Source organism: Bombyx mandarina, chromosome 24 (assembly GCF_030267445.1).
Source record: "Bombyx mandarina strain Sakado chromosome 24, ASM3026744v2".
Taxonomy (NCBI): Eukaryota; Metazoa; Arthropoda; class Insecta; order Lepidoptera; family Bombycidae; genus Bombyx; species Bombyx mandarina.
The window spans coordinates 2,262,283-2,279,905 of record NC_143230.1 but is presented as its reverse complement, the minus strand read 5'-3'; the positions used below and the strand labels follow the sequence as shown (position 1 = coordinate 2,279,905).

Sequence of the window (17,623 nt, the reverse complement as noted above, 5' to 3'; positions counted from 1 at the left end):
CTGTTGCATATCAGCGCGTCAGAGCGTTAAACTGACGCCGCGCTATGACGCCGAGATGTGTTGTACTACTATGTTAACATACCGTCAAACTTGTGTCTGAAGTGGAGAACTCTCTGGGGCGAGTCTCCAAATGGGGTGAATTGAACTTGGTTCAATTCAACCCGTTAAAGACACAAGTTTGCGCGTTCACTGCGAAGAAGGACCCCTTTGTCATGGCGCCGCAATTCCAAGGAGTATCCCTGCAACCTTCCGAGAGTATTGGGATACTTGGGGTCGACATTTCGAGCGATGTCCAGTTTCGGAGTCATTTGGAAGGCAAAGCCAAGTTGGCGTCCAAAATGCTGGGAGTCCTCAACAGAGCGAAGCGGTACTTCACGCCTGGACAAAGGCTTTTGCTTTATAAAGCACAAGTCCGGCCTCGCGTGGAGTACTGCTCCCATCTCTGGGCCGGGGCTCTCAAATACCAGCTTCTTCCATTTGACTCCATACAGAGGAGGGCCGTTCGGATTGTCGATAATCCCGGTCTCACGGATCGTTTGGAACCTCTGGGTCTGCGGAGGGACTTCGGTTCCCTCTGTATTTTGTACCGTATGTTCCATGGGGAGTGCTCTGAGGAATTGTTCGAGATGATACCGGCATCTCGTTTTTACCATCGCACCTCCCGCCACCGGAGTAGAGTTCATCCATACTACCTGGAGCCACTGCGGTCATCCACAGTGCGTTTCCAGAGGTCTTTTTTGCCACGTACCATCCGGCTATGGAATGAGCTCCCCTCCACGGTGTTTCCCGAGCGCTATGACATGTCCTTCTTCAAACGAGGCTTGTGGAGAGTATTAAGCGGTAGGCAGCGGCTTGGCTCTGCCCCTGGCATTGCTGAAGTCCATGGGCGACGGTAACCACTCACCATCAGGTGGGCCGTATGCTCGTCTGCCTACAAGGGAACAGAGCCCCAGCACTATAAGTACGCAGCGCTCTGTCGCGGCGCTAGGATGCTTTGACGTCAGGCGTTGTAATTTTTTACACAGTTTCATTTTGGCGTCCGAGTGAATTTGTATTAAAATACTAGATAATGCCCGAAAAAATGATATAAATAGTTAGAAAATACCCGTGCTTATACAATGCCACATCTGAATCACTCGATTTCTTAATACTTTAAAATTTTCACACTGCTATCGAAAGGCACTATGATTTGGCAAATGCGTTGCGTCAAGGATCTAGTCAATTGGTGTGACATGAAAAGAGCGCGACGTTAAGTACGCGGCGCTAATTACGCGTTCTGTTTGACGAAGGCTTAAAATATCTCAATTGTCGCCGCCACCCTGAGGATCCTGTAACAGTCGCGTAGTTTTAAAGATTTAAGCATACATTGGGATATAGGGACAGAGAAAGCGACTTTGTTTTATACTGTGTAGTGATATAAGATTTCGGATATGTAATCTATTTGATTTTAATAATTATGAAGACAAATTATTTCTGCCGTGACGCAGTAACGCGTTTCGGCTTGAAGGGTAGGGCAGCCGTTGTAACTATACTGAGACCTTAGAACTTATATCTCAAGGTGGGTGGCGCATTTGCATTGTAAATATTTATGGGCTCCAGTAACCACTTAACTGGGCTGTGAGCTCGTCCACCCATCTGGGCAATAAAAAAAAATCGCATTCTGCTAACCACATATACATACTTACTGGTGGTAGGGCGTCTGGCGAGCCCGCACGGGAACGTGCCACCATCCTGCCTATTTCTGCCGCGACATTTACGTCGATGATGTCTATGGGCTGCCATAAGCACTTAACACCACGTGGACAGTGAGCTCGTTCACCCATCTAAGCAACGAAATAGAAAACTATGTTTTTTTTTATTTATTTTTTATTGCCTTTTTAGGCAGACGAGCATACGGCCCACCTGATGGTAAGTGGTCACCGTCGCTCATGGACGTCAGCAATGCCAGGGGCAGAGCCAAGCCGCTGCTATGTATAGGAAACTAATATTCTAACAATATTTCTTACCCAGACACACGAGCAACCGCTAGCTACCACCAGACCCATGGAGGTCCCCTCTATAGCCGCCTCCTAGGATTCCCTGTTCTATGGGAACTAGTGACTGGTATGCATTTTTTTTCTTACCTATGCTGATAGCCTTGAGAGGCTATTTTAGCTTCTCCTTGACGTGTAGGTGAGCTCACGGGGCTCTAACCGGGAGTATTGCTAACACTAGCCCTAAGTGCTTCGCAGAATCTACCAGCGGATCGGAAACGCGACCCACTGAGAAGATCCGGCGAGAAACTCAATGGGTTGTGTCTATGGGTTAATTCGCTCGTCGAGCCCTTCGTCGCAAGCGATGAGTACGCCGAGGACGGTGACCGGTGCTTGTGGTACCTAAAAGCATCGTTAATGGATGGGAGGATCCGTAATGACGTGTTTAGGGCGACGTCGACTGTTTACCATTCGGTCTACAGGATCGGGTATGTATAATATATCGGCGTTACGCCAGGGTTTTCACACATAAGATCTTTCACAATGAAAATACAACACAATTCTATAAAACTCCAGCACTACTTGTTTACCACAAACAGCCACGTCTTACTTCTTACACCATTAGCCATTTTGTGATGGTTATAGCAACTACAACTTCTTTTACACAAACCTTCGATCAACAATGTTAATCGAACACAAACGAATGTAGGTAATTACTGCGAAACAATTCACAAAATATGGCTTAATATTCACAATACACATTTCAGTGATCTCCACATGACTCCGACACTAATTCACTTTACACAATTACCTTAAGCCAATATAAACTTATCCAGCCTAACAATAGTTGGCGCCAACATCGTCACTGCGCAACAATTACAATACTTAATTAAATTATTACTGTAATAATATAAATTATTATTATAATGTAAATTATTATTCATATTTATGCTTTAATAATACATAATTAACTAAAATGACCTTTTGGTGACCTGATGGTTTTTTATTTGATAACGCCATCTTGTTGTGTCTTTAGAGCGGTCAGTTGCCCTCAATTAAGAAAAATAGTATTATTATTCGCCAATAGATGCCGGGAAGAGTTGATTATTGAAAACACGAATAAAACAACATTTTCTGAAAATAAATCGTAGCTAGATCAATTTATCGCCCCCGAAATCCCCTGTATACTAAATTTTATGAAAATCATTGGAGCTGTTTCCGAGATTCAGATTATATACATATACTTAGTCTGGCCATAAATACTGTTACAATTCAAAATAACTTGCAAATAACATTTAAATTATTACTTTTACAGTGTGTTCGTTTTATACATAAAAATAAAACAATTTAAAGTATAAAAATCTTATTCGAAGTGGTCTCCATTAGCTGCAATACAGTCCTTTAAACGTTGAGGCCAGTTATCAATAGAAGTACGCACTCTTTCCATGGGAAAAATTTTCACTGCCAATCGTACGGATTGTTTTAGGGATTCCAAATTATGATGGCGTTTAGAGCAAGCCGTCCTCTCTAACACTGACCATAAATCATAATCCAGCGGATTAAGATCGGGACTAGACGACGGCCAGTCTTCAGCTCTGATGAAGTCCGAAACGTTCGTTTCCAACCAAGACTGCGTAGACCGACCTGGCGCCGAGTCTTGCTGGAAGGACCATTCTTGATTATTGAACATGGTGTTGTTAAGGGGCTTCACTACCTTCTCAAGAATGGTATCTTGATATATATAATAATAATAATAATAATAATAAATATTTACTAACAATCACGCCACGTTAACTGGTCCCGTGCTAAGTTCGTAAAGAACTTGTGTTACAGGTACCAGATAACGGAAATAAATGTAAGATTTTATTATACACATACATATATTTAATATACATCCATAACCCTGGAAAAGACATTTATATTTATCATACAAATATCTTTCCTTGGCGGGATTCGAACCCGCGACCCCCTTGTGTAGTGACCATGTCACTTACCACTACACCAGACGGTCGTTAAATATACTTGTGCCGATGCTTTAATACCTTTTTCACAAAAGTATGGCTCAGTCACTCCTTCATAGCTAATACCCCACGAAACCATCAGTCGGATAGTGCCCATGTTGCACTCTGTCGACTAATTGGGAAGCTTCCTTAGAGCTTTGAGCATAAATACGGTCATTTTGTTTATTAAAATGTTGCTCAATTGTAAAAATTTTCTCATCCGTAAACAAAAATTTTCTATGACCTCGCTTTTTTTTTTTTATTGCCTATATATGTGGACGAGCTCACAGCCAACCTGGTGTAAGTGGTTACTGGAGCCCATAGACATCTACAACGTAAATGCGCCACCCACCTTGAGATATAAGTTGTAAGGTCTCAGTATAGTTACAACGGCTGCCCCACCCTTCAAACCGAAACGCATTACCTACTACATCACGGCAGAAATAGGGAGGGTGGTGGTATCCACCGCGGACTCACAAGAGGTCTTACTACGAGTAAGATTTGTAAAAAATTCATTCAAAAAATTTTTTGTAGCTGTCGTCAAGTTTTTCAAAAAATACTGTCATAGCCCATAGACATCTACAACGTAAATGCGCCACCCACCTTGAGATATAAGTTGTATGTAAGGTCTCAGTATAGTTACAACGGCTGCCCCACCCTTCAAACCGAAACGCATTACATATTACATCACGGCAGAAATAGGGAGGGTGGTGGTACCTACCCGCGCGGACTCACAAGAGGTCTTACCACCAGTAAGATTTGTAAAAAATTCATTAAAAAAATTTTTTGTAGCGTTCGGCAAGTTTTTCAAGAAATACTGTCACCAAAAGGAATTAAATCCTTTTGAATTTCTGTCCTCGAAAAGTTTGCAATTATTTCTTGACAAAATATTGCTCGGTATTTCCATGAGGAGTTGTTCATAACTTTTAGATTAAACTGTTATTTAAGTAAAAAAATTTGGTTTGATAATTTCGCGGTTAATAGTTTTTAAACAAATTAATCATTTTTTTTAAATTCATTCAATTCTGTGGATAGTCAAAGATTAGGATTACAAACTCCATCAGCTTTCTAGAAAATATTTTATACTATGGGTTTTTTTCATGAGTTATGGGAATCTTATCAGATCCTTTAAATTACTATCAAAAAATGTTTTTCATAATAAAACCACAAGACAAAGTTTTTTTAATAGCCAAATCTTGACCTTTTAATTAGCCTTAATTATTACATATTTATATTTATGGTCTGGATTCTTTTACTTTAAGTCAACACTTCGTTTGGTGAACAAGCAACAAAAATTGAAATAAAATTTATTGTAATCAATTGATTAATTGTTACGATCCCAGTTTGAAGACTATTAATGGTCATGATTGTTTTATGATATTGAATGAAATAACATAAAATGATAACCTCACTGTGAAAGGTGAGAATTTACAAATATCAATCGATTTTCAGAAGGACCCGAGTACCCTCGTCCGTCGATTTTGTTTATTGTTGCCACGCGTAAGCAATTTCACAGATAGTAAGTACACTGCTTAGCCACACATGGCTCATAGCGCGTATAAACTTGTAGAAACACTAAATTAATAAAATAAAAGAATTTATATAGGTAACTTTAGTACTCATGTTCCTACCATCAGGTAAAAGCCTATAAGTTTAACAACAACTTAGAATCTTAGAAAAGGAAAACAATAATAGAACAGTTGTGTTTTGATTTTTTAGTGTGTCGTTCGATGTTACCAACGTATGTTTTCTGAGATCAAGTCTCGGTATTGTATATTGTACAAGGTTCATTAAATTATAATTAGAAAATCGTTTGATTTCATGTATCTATGGTTAACGGGAGTAGCGTCAGTGTAATCGAATAAAAAAACCTTTTTTAAAGTTTTTTTCGTATTAATCTAAAAATAAAATAAAATAATTAAATACGAGTTTTATACATATAAATTGACTTATATGCAACGCCAAATCGTTGCCTTCATCTTTTTAAGCTTTTTAAAAAAATATTTTACAGCAGTATTCGGTTTAATTCTAGTGGTACTCGTTAAAACCTGTCATTCTAATTTATTAACTATGCATGTTGTATTTGCAGTAGCTTTTTGTAATCAATGAACAAATAATCAAACTGACAGATGGCGGTATTCCCTACACCAGGAAAATATGTTCACATTATAGGTTCTACGATGAGTTCCAATTACAGTCCAAAACTTTCCAGTGGCTTTCATCTTTAGATCAAATCAAGATTGGAACTACTCTGTATTCTGATTTAAATCATGATGAATCGTCTTTACAGAATTATCTTAAATAAGACAAAAACTTACGATATTTTTATTTAAATAAGGTATAATTTGTCTCTCATTTGCATGGGTACAATGAAGCTGACAAAAAGTGTCTCGACAACATCACAGCAGTAAATAACGAAAAGTATATCAGGTAATCTGGGACTTATGTTTTCGAATGATGAATTAAATTAATTAAGCAATGGTATTAACAAGAGCTGTAAACACAGAAAATTTCAAACGGCAAAAAAAACATTTTTTGATAATGAAAATTAAAATATCACGCAATTTTTAAACTATGACAATGGTAACACTATTAGGCTTACGTCATCGGATCAGAGCAATTGTCATTTGTCAGTTCGAAGTTGTGTGTCGGTTGTTGTGTTGTGTTATTTAGGTTTTAATTTTTAACAGAAAACTTTTATTGCAATTTTTTACTTAAACTGATAATTTGACTTTAATTACAAAATCAGTGTGCGTTGTGCGAATCTGTGATATGGTTTCGGTGATTACCATTAATTTAATAGTGTGATAAATTAGTCATCTTCATACATGTTTTTTTGTGTTTAAATTACAACTACTTTGTAAATTCGAAATTCAAATCCGAGATAAAGAAGGTGAGTTCAGTAAGTAGTTTTTCTTTAATTTACATAATTGTCTTTGTCTCATAAAGTAGGTGTCGAATAAAAATAAGAAGATGACAAAGTCGTTTTCTGCCAAGCAGTTTCGCCTTATTTGTTTTTTATTGCAAAATGCGAAAAATCTTTCAAAGTAGTTGACCTCAATGCAAGTTTAAATACTTGATCGCGAAAGAAGAACTGTTTAATTAAAAAAAAAAATTAAGAATGCCATAACAATTATCAGTAATTAATAATAATTTAGAAAGTAATTTTTTTGTGACCATAATTAACATAACGATCGTTTTTTGTTTGTTTGTATTGTTGTACAAGTTAGGTGTGTTTTACAAATCATAAGATAGTGTAGTTATTAATTTGTAACTTACACATGAATTCAAATTAAAAATATAAATATTGTAGTTGAAATGAAGAAGAAGTCCTGATAGTTGGACATTTTTTTAATTAGACTTATTTTCAATATAAAGTTTTCAAACATCAACCGCTTGTACAAACTTGGAACTTTATTTATTTATTTTTATTTTATTTTTATTTTATGACTTCAAACTATTTGAAAAAGTCAGATTGTATTTGTAGAATATTCGATGATACACAACCTGGTGGTAGGACCTCTTGTGAGTCCGTGCGGGTAGGTACCACCACCCTGCTTATTTCTACCGTGAAGCAGTAATGCGTTTCGGTTCGAAGGTTGGGGTAGCCGTTGTATCTATACTGAAACCTTAAAACTTATATCTCGAGCATATTGTATCTGGCGCATTTACATTGTAGATGTCTATGAGCTCCAGTAACCACTTAACACCAGGTGGGCTGTGAGTCGTCCACCAATCTAAGCAATAAAAAAAAAAACAACAACAAACATCTATGAATCTATGAAAAAGATCAATTCTTTCACAATTTCATATATAAAATATTAAATTACAAGAACATTAATGAAATAATATTTATATTATGTACAAAGGCCCTTTTAAATGATTAATATGCATTGTTCCAGGAAATCTCTCCTATTTTGAAAAAATAAGTAAATAATTGGTAACAAATATGTTATATTAGCCGATTTAAGAATAATAATATATCATATTGTTACAAATTCTTAAGAAATTGGAACCGGCAATGCAATATTACAGTGGAGATCTAAATGTGCACCAGTGACCCTTAAACTTTTTTTATTCCATATGCTGCTTATAGATTTTACGTATTTTGGATATTCGATCATAATTTATAATATGAATAGTGTATTAATTATAATTCTGATGAGAATAACAATTAAAAAATTTGTGATAGATTTTATTATTGACAGGAATGCTTCTTGAATATTCAAATCGTAACTTTGAAGAAGAGAAGAGTATTGTTACATAATATAAGACAAATATTTTTTGTTGGATATTCATAACTGATAAGAATATTTACTATTAATTTATGAATTGCTCATGCCAGAAAGAAAATGCTCTTATTTTTTCAAAATAACACAAAATCCTGAACTCCCCTGAACAAAAATTTATTATGTGTAATCTTGTTTTTGAGTAAAATAATAGATGAGCATACCTAGTAAGCATTTATACTCAATAGGTAGCCGCATGTGACATTATGCATTATGATTCGTGTTTGGTGCAAAGAATGTAGAAAAAAAGAAAACCATTTTATGAAGAGAGAAGGAAATAGTTCACAACTATATTGATGTTGCCTATTTATAGACAATTTAAGGTTAATTAAAACCCCTTTAACTTTTAAGATTATTTTATAAGTTAAGTTAATAGTGAACGGTTGGTTAGTTCTTCTGTCATCTATTTTATATACATACGAGAACGGTCAATTCATTCCTTGTCCTCTGATTTGTTTCTGTCTTTTAGGAAGTCAAAAAAAGTAGTGCCTGCCACTAGTCACGTCTGCCCTTGTTCCATTTCTCTTCTTTATCTTTGAATCCATTTCTCTCTTTATTTTTGTCAAGTGTCTGTCTTAGTCTGTGTCTAGTCATTGTAGGTCTTATGTTCTGTTAAAGTGGTTGCACGCCACGACAAATGGAGATATCCTATTTCGGAGACCAAGGTCAACGTTGTGAGTGTGTGAGTGACCACTCAGCCTGAAGTAGGTATGTAATCTGCATGAGGGGGCCACGGTTAAGTTTTTAAAGTTGTGTGGTTGCCTTAATAGTAGTCCTAGTTTCACTGTCTGCCTGGTAGTCTACAGCACAGTGCCCAGTCGCATATTTCCCACCATGCATCCTGGGTTTGCGATGGCGCCGAGGGTCAGTCGGATCGCATGACATACTAACACAACTTGCGGACATAATATTCATATAGTTTTCTTGGGAAAATAGTGCAGTGGTTTCCCCTTGCTTTCTGCACCAGATATTTTAGGGGTTATTTGGACCCCAAGGTCACTGTAACCTCTTCGGACTGGTTGCCCGGTCAGGTGTATGGTTATACCGCCAATGCTCGGTCGCCAGAGCCTCGTCCGTTATCCAGCAGTGAGCACCACGACACGGTATACGCCATGCCGTCGCCATCCAGCGCGTGCAGGTGAGGTTGACAGTTGGGCCGGATCAGATGTGGTTTCCGTTCTCCCCGTTCTCCCCAAGCACAATCAGCTGTCATCCCCCTACACAAAAAGGGCTCGACAAAGAAATGTGAACATTACCGCACTATTTCCCTCATGCCCCACGCTAGTAAGATCATGCTCCAGATTTTGAACAAGAGATTGGCCGCCTACATAGATAGACAGATTCCTCCGGAACAGTCAGGATTTGTGCAAGGAAAAGGAACACGAGAACAGATACTGAACGTACGTCTACTCATTGAAAAATGTCGCGAATTCAATAAACCTCTTGTGATGTGCTTCATAGACTATGCCAAAGCATTTGACTGCGTAAAATGGAATTCCATGTTCAGGATGATGTCGGAAATGGGCGTGCCATCACACCTTATCTTCCTTGTCCAGAGGCTGTACCTTGACGGGTCGAGCTTTGTGAAATTGGATGAATCACAATCTGAAACATTCCATACAGAACGAGGGGTCCGTCAGGGATGCATACTTTCTCCGAAGCTGTTTAACATCTACGGCGAGTATATTATGAGGAAGGCGCTTGATGGCTGGAACGGCGGCGTTACGGTGGGCGGTACGAAGATCACGAACCTAAGATATGCCGATGATACAACAATCCTTGCAGCCAGCGAGACTGAGATGGCTGCGATCTTGGAGCGAATAGAGAGAGTGAGCCTTGAATTTGGCCTGCCCATAAACCGCTCTAAGACTAAAGTGATGACGGTGGACAGAGCTCAAGTTTTAAGTCCATCAAATGCACTCAAGGATTATGAGAAAGTGGAGGAATTTATATACTTGGGGTCGCTGATCTCTAACCGTGGTAACTGCGAGAAAGAAATCGGACGCCGTATCGGGATGGCTAAAAGTGCCATGACTAGCCTCGATAAAATCTGGAAAGACCGTAATATTCGCCGAGTAACTAAGATGCGCCTGGTTCGTACGTTGGTCTTCTCTATCTTCCTGTACGGGGTGGAGACTTGGTGTCTCAGGAAAAAGGAACGCAAAAAGATTGAGGCGTTTGAAATGTATTGCTGGAGAAAGCTGCTACGCAGTCCTTGGACAGCTATGAGAACCAATGTCTCCATCCTCGAAGAGTTGAAGGTCACCAAGCGCCTGCTGACTATGTGCCAGGAAAGGATCCGGAGTTTCTTTGGGCACATAATGCGATCCTCATTGCACAGCCTGGAGAAACTCACAATTCTCGGACAGATGGAGGGGAAGCGCGCTAGAGGAAGAGCGCCAGCTAGATGGGTTGACCAACTCAAGGAGGTGACTGGAGGCCAGATATGGGGAGCGGTACATATGGCGCAGAACCGGACCGAGTGGAGAAGATTGACATACAGTCACGATCCTCAGCATTGAGGGAACGACCAGAAAGAAAAAGAAAAAAGGTTGCCTTGAAAGTTTCTTATATTAACCGGATTTATATTCAAAATATTCCCACGACTTCATTTAATCTGATTATGAAACGTAAGTGTCTAAAATAGAATCAACTATACTCTAAACTATAATGTATATAAAAATAAAACTGAAAATAATCATTATCGAAGAATTCAAGACACAAACATACAAAACTGTTGTTTTAACTTGGTTTTTTATGCCTACCTTTTTTTTATTGCTTAGATGGGTAGACGAGCTCACAGCCCACCTGATGTTAAGTTGTTACTGGAACCCATTTACATCTACAACGTAAATGCGCCACCCACCTTGAGATATAAGTTCTAAGGTTTCAGTATAGTTACCTTATTATTAGTAGTAGTAGCCACTAGCCAGTAACCTCGAGGGGTTATGCTAGCTTCACCGAACGTGTAGGCGAGCTCACGAGGCTCAGCCAGGAGATTTTGCTAACACTAGCCCTAGCAAAAGCTTCACTGAATCTGCCAAAGAATCGGAATCGCGACACACTGAGAAAATCTGATGAGAAATTCAGTGGGCTATGTCTGTGGGTTAATTTTCACGACGAACCCTTCGTCGCATTCGACGGGTTCGACGAGAACCATGACTGATGTTTGGAATGCCTAAAATAACAGACAGTGGATCCAAAATGGACTTAGAAAAAAAAAAGATGTGTGGTGTCGTGGGACAGCACATAGGAACGAAGTTCCTTATTATAAAAATATTAATTTTAAGTTCTCTTCGAGGTATAAAAAAATAATTATTCGGGTATACATTTTTTATTATGATTTTCTTATTGATATAAATAAATAAAAAACACAAAGTTATCTATCAACTTTATTTTATTCACAATGATTTATAAAAAATATATTATATATTACAAAGTTAAGGGGTACACTGTGTGCATTACTGATAAAAATCTTACGTTACGGACGTTTTTTCCCGATTAGGGTACCCCTCCGCATCGTCCCATAAGGAACTTCGTTCCAAAACCGAAGAAAAGTAGTGTATAATATAAATGTTACATATAGATAAGTAAATAAACTGCTGTTTGTAATGGGCATCATTAATTCAAACATCGAAGACTATGACTTGTTGACCTACATACTGGTACACACGTGGCCGATCGGAGGCAACTAACCGCCTTCGCCGATGTGGGAATCGCCTGCAGATGCTAAGTGCTATCGGTTCAGTTCTATTACGTATGTGTGAGAACTGAACAGATATGACGAAGCTTAATTCAATTACAATGGTGCACATATAGATGGACGTTAATGATCCAAACTTCAATCGATATGTGACAAAATTGGTGAAAATATTTCTCTAATAATTTTTCTAATGAAATAGGTACGTAAGTACTTAACAAATGTTCACGATTGACTTCTACGGTGAAGGAATAACATCGTGTAATAAAAATCAAACCCGTAAAATTATAATTTGCGTAATTGCTGGTGGCAGGGGACCTCTTTGAATCCGCAACGGCAGATACCAGTAGCGTGCTTATTTCTACCGTGAAGCAATAATGCGTTTCGAGTTGAAGGGTGGGGCAGCCGTTGTAACTATACTGAGACTTTAGAACTTATATCTCAAGGTGGGTGGCACCATTAACGTTGTAGATGTCTATGGGCTCCGGTAACCACTTAACACCAGGTGTTCTGTGAGCTCGTCTACTCATCTCTAGGCAATAAAAAAAAGAATTCTGTGCTGGTAAATGTTTTCATAATTAATAGAGTAAGTGTTGATATTGCCAGTGTTGTGAAGGTGGAGATCTTCCATTAAGCCGGTAAAATTGCTCGGTGGATTGTGGATAAGCAAACATATCTTGAAAATTTCGTTAGCGACATTCAGGCATCTGGCATTATAGCTGTCGCCAAACACGATAAGTTTCTTATGATTTGCGACACGAACTTCGAAGATTGCTATGAACGGTGATCGGGTACTTTACTAAATTTCTTGGGCAAAATTAAACATGTGAAAGTAAGTTCAAGTATCCGTTGAAAAATATAAACACGTACCCTTAGTTTTTGGTAAATTGGTTAATATAAAATAATTTGTTTAGCAGAGAAGCCGAACTAGAAATTAAAGTGATCCATATCTTGGTTATGTTGATACTTGTGCAAAATCCTGTTGTGCAATATTAATCCTGGATGTCTTTGAAGTCCGTGAAAGTTATGTTGGAATCTTCCAATCGTTATATAAATAGAATAGATACTATGGATAAATCAGACTAATAAAAGCTTGTAAATTGTCCAAAATTATTCCAAAAATGGACTACATTAAAGGAGTTCTGCACGTAACTGGTCCGTACATGAGACTGTGAATCATAATTGAATTAATTTAGAGAACATTTTAGAACAGCAAATAAGGTGGGCGTTAGAAAGTATGATGTGTTTGAATTGGTTGAGTTACTGCGTAATGAATGGGAACAATAGGTCAACGGGGAGACAGAGCTTGTCAAAGTTTCTAGAGATCGTTCATTACAAGGCAGCATTATTATATACTTGTAAAACATTCTTATTCCCCCCTACCTTTTCGTTGGTAGCCCCTTAGGGCTATACCAACTTCGCGCGGATTGCTAGATGAGCTCACGGGTTCAACCTGAGAGAATTTCTGACAATGCCTCTAGCAAGAGCAGTGCTTCGCTGAGTCTATTACCGGATCGGAATGACGAGCCATTGAGAATATCCGGCGAGAAATTCAGTGGGTTAAATTAAAGTATTACTTAAGCTGACAGATAAACGCATTCAATTCGGTCTTTACAGCGTCATTTGGAGTTGCGTTTGGACGAGAGAATTGCATCTTATCACAGCGTACTTCGCTGAGAGAGAGAAATACTTCATGTAGCGCATACACTTTTCATTCATTTTTGCCATTTTTATCTAGTGTTGGAATTAACTGTGTATTTGTGGACTACGACTTGCATATTATATTTCGAATGAGGTTTGAAAATTGCTCGCGGCGGCAATAACTTAGATATCCTTATTTATTAATTTCATATTTCATACTTTTCGGAAAGTTCGGCTGTGTACAGTTGAGAACCACTGCTAGAGCTAAACAGTGACGCAATCATCATGTAAATTAAAAGTTTGTTAAGTTAAACTTCACTAAAACAAGGATATATGCTTTATTAAACGAACCATGTTTTTCGATGATGTGATATAATATTATTGTTTTTCGACTCAGAAAAATCTCACTTAAAAATTTTATTTGATAAAAAAATGTGGTATAATAATGTAGAATCTAATAAGAATAATTTAGTCGAAAACTGAAGCGGCCATGATGACAATGTGCAAGTTCCACATTAAAATATAAAGTCGAAGATTTAATATACAGAACATTGCTGTGAGATCTAAAAAAATACTGGCTACGTTGTCTTTTAAGCCAGCCACATATTAATTCAACACATTCACGGAAGAATTCTGTTTTTTTTTCGTGATCGATTTCAATGCGTAAAATTTTTACGTTTACGCCTTATGAATCGATTAGATTTAAAGCTACCGATACGGAGGGCAATAGAAATGAACATTAACACTAAAACGAACAGACTAGAATAATAGACTGTATCACTGAACAGTATCACGCTCCGACACTTTCTAGATTAATACAATATAAGTACTTGAAGTATTTTTAAATTGCTACATAATTAGTTAGTGCACCAAAAATAAAACTGTCAACACACAGGCTTAGATTATTTTATTTATTTATGATAATTTTACTTTGATAGTTTAAAAAAAATGATTTTTCGTAAAACTAGTAATATACTTGACAATAGATGGCAGCACATGTTCGCGTGATATTCTTTACGTATACTCCTCGAATCGATCGATCGAATCAATGCAAATTAAATATATGCTCTCAGTGATAATTGTCGGTATCATCAAGCATCGGAATCGGCGTCAAGTAATGAAGTTCTAATAGAAATATTACTTGATGGCGGCGCCGTTCGTTATCGTCATGTCTGCATCAGCTGGGCCAACCCATTCGCGTTTTAAGCCAATCATCTCCATCCAAGTATGTCCACATATTGGAACCAATATTGGTAAATTAAATTATTAAGTAGAAAGATTAAGACGCTATGGATTGTGGTACATAAAGAATAAGGGAATAAAGTTAGTTTGTGTTACCGGTGGTGGATGGTATGGTGATCACAGCTAAGTAAGATCTTGAGAAGATCTTGCCTATTTCTCTGCCAATCTTCTGCGAAGCAATCATGAGTTCCGATTTGAAAGGTACACACCATTAGAAACAGCTGTTTTTTATTATCATCATACCTACGATTTCTATAATGCGTATTTACAAATACCCACACTCGACCGTAGCTAATAAATGCATGAACACTGTCAATGACATAGTTACTGTTGTGCTCAAAACGCTGATCGTTGACCACTCCTATTAACAAATCCAACTTTTGACTCGATCTAACATTTTATTTACAAATCGTTCGTAAACTGAATACATAAAATATTCATCGACCATTGTTTGTTTAAGCGCATTAAAATTTATGACTGATTACAATGGTGAAGCGCTCGTGGCTCGACTGTAATCTGTGCCTTTAAGAGATGGATACAGATTCGAGATCGTCAACGTACCATAGTCGTTTCACAGTTTTTCAAGTTATGGCGTGATGAAGTATTCGCGCGACTGCTTTTGGATTTCTATCTGCGGTAGCTATTAAAAAAAAGGTTGCTTCGGTTTCGAACTTTTGAGGTTTTATAGCAGCTATTTGGGGCTTACGAACTAACTGCTCACGTAAAATGTAAACTTCGTTCCCAACCCAGATGACGGGAGATCAAATAACCGCTGTCGCCCAGACATGTCCTCTCGGATCCTCTCGGGTCCTCTCGATCCACTCTCAATGCTTTTAGGCATTCCAAGCACTGGTAGCCGTTCTTGTTGACCTCGTCGCTAACGTTGACAAGTAACGAACGTGCAACTTACCCAAAGACATAACCCACTGAGTTTCTCGTCAGATCTTCTCAGTGTATCGCGATTTCGATCCGGTGGTAAATTCAGAGAAGCTTAGTTTACATGTTAGCAAGTCCATTCAAACTCAGCTAACGGGAGCTCGCCTGCCAGACATGGTAAAGCTAGATTAGACCCTCAAGGTTAATAGATGACCAAAAAAAAGGTGGCTTAAAATAAAGTGACGTAGCACGCTGAAATTTTCGTTAGCGCGATTAAGTCGTTCCAATTCATGGCGGATAGATGTCGCCACAAATCTATTGTGAATAATAAAAAAAAACAATGGACGAATTCAAGTATGATTAACCTAAATACACAGATTACATTATTGACAAACAAGTCACGGGAAAAAATGGAGCCTCCTTTTGTAGTCTGTGGGAGAAAAAACGCGATGCGACCGTGACAATGCGAAATCGTGCAATCCAATGTTATCTACTGTTTAGTGAACCTAAAATAACTTTTCACGCTACACGAATAAAGTTGATTTTGAAAGAGCCGATTTAATTTTTTAAAGCGGTCTCGTTTCCGAGAATAAGTATTGCAGCCGAATTGAGATTTCAATTGTTTTTATTTTTATTTTTATAGGAAAGCGCCTTTTATTATCTTCTGTATTGCAAGTTTGTGTGAATAACAAACTTACGTTGGAAGTAAACATCATGAAAAATAGACAAGTCAAAGGTCCTTCTAATGTTCACACGAGACTGACGTTAAAGATGTTTGGAACTTTGTCACTGGTCTTTCTAATTTTTCTACTCAGTTGTTTGCGCTCTTTCAGAGTGGTCGTGGTCATCATTTCGGGTGGTGATGCGTATCACAACTTTTTTCCTGCCTATTCGCTGGTAGCCTAATAGGCCATTCCAGGTACGCGCGGACGGATAGAGGTGATCTCACGGGCTCAACCTGAGAGAATTTGCCAACACTAGCCCTAGGAAGAACGGTGCTTCGCAGAATCTACCACCGGATCGGAATAGCCCCTAAAGCTACCAGCGAATAAGTAAAAAAAACGAGCTATAAGATTTCATTTGCTTCCTGCGACCCCAAAATCAGACTTACGCATGCTCGTAATTTTCAGACACTTGAGACAATTAAACTTCTTGTTAAATCTTATATATAAAATTCTCATGTCACAATGTTAGTTACCATACTCTTCTGATACGGTTTGACCGATTTTTATGAAATTTTATATGCATGTTCAGTAGGTCTGAGAATCGGCTACTATCTATTTTTCATACCCCTAAGTGATAAGGGTTGTCCACCCCTAACATTTATTTTTATTTTTGGACATTTTTTTTGTTATAATGAGGCATTACCTAGGTATGTGGTTGAATGAGGTTTTGTTATTTTTATACTCCGTAATCGTTCACAGTGCTACATGCCTCTTTCGCTCATTAACCACATCCTTACACACTTACAATAAGTTACTTTTTTTTCTACACTGGAAATTCCCTAGAAATCGTATATATGGCAAAACAACGTTTGACAAACAACAATTAACATACAATAAAACAACAATTTTATTCACCTTTACATGCGTTGTCTCCAAAATATTTAGAATAAACGTATAAATTAATCAACTAGGACTTTTAAATCGCAAACGGAGACATTATAAACAATCGGTTTATACAGAGATGTTAAATTAAATATCTTTATAATCTATATATTAATACGTGAAGCAAAAACATTGTATCCCTTTTTACGAAAATTGCGCGGACCGAGGTGTATGAAATTTTCCACACTTATAGAGAATATAGAAAAGGAGTGCACAATGCTAATTTTTTTTTTAAATAATGCATAAACGTTACATTAAATCAATAAAGAATGTACTACATACCATGTATTTGACG

The 17,623-nt window shown here is 37.8% G+C and overlaps 2 protein-coding genes across 3 annotated transcripts in view; one reads left to right on the top strand and one right to left on the bottom strand.

Moving 5' to 3' along the window:
- LOC114248096 (uncharacterized) overlaps positions 1-17,623 on the bottom strand; it is a 148,033-nt gene that overhangs the window by 56,714 nt on the left and 73,696 nt on the right. The gene's annotated exons all lie outside the window — the stretch shown is intronic.
- The window catches only part of LOC114248804 (uncharacterized), a 110,134-nt gene continuing 99,100 nt past the window's right edge, over positions 6,590-17,623 (top strand). Inside the window, exon 1 of one of the 2 annotated variants that reach the window (XM_089738017.1) lies at positions 6,590-6,866. The gene's annotated coding sequence lies outside the window, so the exon portion shown is untranslated. Of the gene's footprint in view, positions 6,876-17,623 lie in introns of both variants that reach the window. The other variant, XM_089738018.1, reaches the window with a different exon arrangement.